The sequence below is a fragment of the Bison bison genome, unplaced genomic scaffold, assembly GCF_000754665.1.
Source record: "Bison bison bison isolate TAMUID 2011002044 unplaced genomic scaffold, Bison_UMD1.0 scf7180017864486, whole genome shotgun sequence".
Taxonomy (NCBI): Eukaryota; Metazoa; Chordata; class Mammalia; order Artiodactyla; family Bovidae; genus Bison; species Bison bison.
Window position 1 is genome coordinate 5065314 of NW_011495046.1, and position 3966 is coordinate 5069279.

The window sequence follows — 3966 nt, forward strand, 5'->3', positions numbered from 1 at the left end:
TTGGCAAAACTGATACAATTATGTAAAGTTTAAAAATAAAATAAAATTAGAGAAAAAAAAAAAAAATAATAAAATGATATATAACCACATTTATTTAAGAATGTAACCCAATATCAAACAGCAAATTTCAATAATGCAAAACCACAATTATTTTTGCACCAACCTAAATATCTATCACATGACTAGCATCGTTTCAGTGGGAAGTTATGAGCTGAATTTAAATGTCACCTGGTTAATGACTATCCATGGGCCTTAACAGAAATTTTATTAGTTTTCCAGGGAATGTAAAGGTAAAAGTGAAAAGGTGGATTTTTAAAAAAATAAGAAAAAAAGGAAGCAAGAAACAAAGAGAAAGAAATTGTCTTGCATCCTGTAATATTTTAAATAATATTTTAAACACTGTTCAATATTAAACAAGATTATTTAAACAATCTTACTTTTGTTAAGATTAATAAATATGAAAAGACTATAGGGTAGAACATTTTAAAAAATTCTCAGCTTCCTGATTTTCCTAATGTGACATCATTAATGGTGACTGCTGTTGTATAAAATCCCCACTGACAGACATTGATGTCTGTCTGCACATCCATTAGCCTCTCATAAGCTCATGAGGATGACAGGGGACGAGATGGTTGGATGGCATCACTGATGCAATGGACATGAGTTTGACCAAGCTCTGGGAGATGGTGAAAAACAGGGAAGTCTGGTGTGCTGCAGTCCATGGGGTTTCAAAGAGTTGGACAGGATTGAGTGACTGAACAACAAAAGTCATGAACAACAAAAGTTTTGTCTTTCCTTTACATGTTTCTGTTACTGTCTTGCTCTGACTCTTAGAGATCATTTACTACTTCTGAAATTATAAGTGCTTGATGTATGAGTGATTCTTGTAAATAGCAGTGTCATAAGAAAAAGGACAAGAATTCTGATTTCAATCATTTGTACTTTCTTAGGACAGAACAAGATTTCCTACTCTTTAGCATGTGTTGATGACCTCACATGCTTAAGACTGAGATAAGTCCAGGGATTTTTGTTAGTTTGGTGTTATCTTAATATGCTTCAGTCATGAGAGAGATTTTTATATTTTCCTTTTCTTGATGGCTTCTGGTGATCATCCATTACTAAACAGAGCACCTTACTGTTTGCCTCATCTGTTAGGATATAGGCTTTGTCTCTGCCTTTCCTAAAGAAGGGCTTCTTAATCCTGACCGTACATTTTAATTACCTGCAGAGGTTAAAAAAATGGGCTCCACCCCTAGAGATTCTGATTCAATTGGTTTGGAGCCCAGCTTGAAATTTTAAAATATTCTCCAGCTCTCTGCTCCTGCCCATTCGACAGATAGCCACAACTTCCGTGCTGTGTCAGCCTCATCCCTGAGACAAGATGGTGAAGGTCGAAATGAATGGATTCGGCCGCATCGGGCGCCTGGTCACCAGGGCTGCTTTTAATTCTGGCAATGTGGACATCATCACCATCAATGACCCCTTCATTGACCTTCACTACATGGTCTACATGTTCCAGTACGATTCCACCCACGGCAAGTTCCACAGCACAGTCAAGGCGGAAAACGGGAAGCTCGTCATCAACAGAAAGGCCATCACCATCTTCCAGTAGTGAGATCCTGCCAACATCAAGTGGGGTGATGCTGGTGCTGAGTACATGGTGGAGTCCACTGGGGTCTTCACTACCATGGAGAAGGCGGGGGCTCACTTGAAGGGTGGCGCCAAGAGGGTCATCATCTCTGCACCTTCTGCCAATGCCCCCATGTTTGTGATGGGCGTGAACCACGAGAAGTATAATAACATCCTCAAGATTGTCAGCAATGCCTCCTGCACCATCAACTGCTTGGCCCGCTTGGCTAAGGTCATCCATAACCACTTCGGCATTGTGGAGGGACTCATGACCACTGTCCATGCCATCACTGGCACCCAGAAGACTGTGGATGCCCTCCCTGGGAAGCTGTGGCGTGATAGCCGAGGGGCGGCCCAGAACATCATCCCTGCTTCTGCTGGCACTGGCAAGGCTGTTGGCAAGGTCATCCCTGAGCTCAATGGGAAGCTCACTGGCATGGCCTTCTGTGTCTCCACCCGCAACGTGTCAGTTGTGGATCTGACCTGCCGCCTGGAGAAACCTGCCAAGTATGAGATCAAGAAGGTGGTGAAGCAGGCGTCAGAGGGCCCCCCTCAACGGCATTCTAGGCTACACTGAGGACCAGGTTGTCACCTGCAACTTCAACAGCGACACTCACTCTTCTACCTTCGATGCTAGGGCTGGCATTGTCCTCAACGACCACTTTGTCAAGCTCATTTCCTGGTACCACAATGAATTTGACTACAGCAACAGGATGGTGGACCTCATGGTCCACATGGCCTCCAAGGAGTAAGGTCCCCAGACCCCCAGCCCCAGCAGGAGCACGAGAGGAAGAGAGAGCTCCTCAGCTGCTGGGGAGACCTTGCCCCACCTTGATCCTCCATCACACTAAGAATCTCCCGACCTCCACACGGTTTCCATCCCCAAGGCCCTGAGGAAGGGGAGGGGCTTAGGGAGCCCAGCCTTGTCCTGTACCATCAATAAAAGTACCTATACCCCCCCAAAATAAGTAAATAATAAAATATTCTCCAGGTTAAGAGTGAGTATAACATGCCTCTGGTGTCTAGGAAAATTCTTTGTGAAGGCAGGTAGTCTCCAGGAAATGCCAGATAAATTGAACCACATTGGTAAATAGGCTACAGAGGCCAGATGACTTTGAGTGAGGACATGTTTGGACCTATTTCACTGCAAGCATAGTGCAGTATCTTACCTACATCATTTGGGGGTAAAATCATAGGGGCCCGAAGGTCTCACCTTAGTTTCATTGTCCCCCTTTGAGTGCTGTGCCTTAATTTCCTCATCAGTAAAATGGAAATAACCAAAGTTTGAGGTCATATTTTTGTTTGAGGCAAAAACCAGAATCAGTAAAGGTTCACCACAATGAGCTTTGTGTAAAATCATCAAATTGCAGTCATGCAAACACAGATGAGAGTTTGGGAAGTGGAAGCAGCAAAAATGTGTCTGGGGTCCTTGTTTAAGTTGATTGACAGGGCTCCACAATGATGTGGACTTGGAATCTCCTACTAAATCCTAGCATCATGACATTAGTGGTGCTGAAGAAATGCTACAGCCTCCACTGACTGAGAGTTAAAACTACCATTTCTCTTTTGCGTTAAAAAAAGGGGGGCTCAGAGGACTGTGTTAAGTCACTTCAGTCATATCTGACTCTTTGCAACTCTATGGACTATAGCCTGCCAGGCTCCTCTATTCATGGGATTCTCTAGGCAAGAATACTGGAGTGCGTTGCCATTTCTTTCTCCTGAGGATCTTCCCAACTCAGGTATTGAACCCTCATTTCTTTTTTTCTTTTTTAATTGGAGGCTAATTACTTTACAATATTGTATTGGTTTTGCCATACATTGACATGAATCCGCCATGGGTGTACATGTGTTCCCCATCCTGAACCCTCCTCCCTCCTCCCTCCCCATTCCATCCCTCTGGGTCATCCCAGGGCACCAGCCCCGGGCACCAGCCCCGGGCACCCTGTATCATGCATTGAACCTGGACTGGTGATTTATTTCACATATGATAATATACATGTTTCAATGCCATTCTCCCATATCATCCCACCCTCTCCCTCTCCCACAGAGTCCAAAAGACTGTTCTATACATCTGTGTCTCTTTTGCTGTCTCGCATACAGGGTTATGGTTACCATCTTTCTAAATTCTATATATATGCGTTATTATACTGTATTGGTGTTTTTCTTTCTGGCTTACTTAACTCTGTATAATAGGTTCCAGTTTCATCCACCTCATTAGAACTGATTCAAATGTATTCTGTTTAATGGCTGAGTAATACTCCATTGTGTATATGTACCACAGCTTTCTTATCCATTCATCTGCTGATGGACATCTAGGTTGCTTCCATGTCCTGGCTA

At 43.5% G+C, this 3966-nt stretch overlaps 1 pseudogene across 1 annotated transcript; it reads left to right on the forward strand.

Annotated features, from left to right (window-relative positions):
- The first annotated feature begins 1330 nt into the window (after positions 1-1330).
- On the forward strand, positions 1331-2381 carry LOC105005113 (annotated as a pseudogene). The gene has a single exon (XR_827286.1). The product of XR_827286.1 is annotated as a glyceraldehyde-3-phosphate dehydrogenase pseudogene (transcript).
- Positions 2382-3966: the final 1585 nt, after the last annotated feature.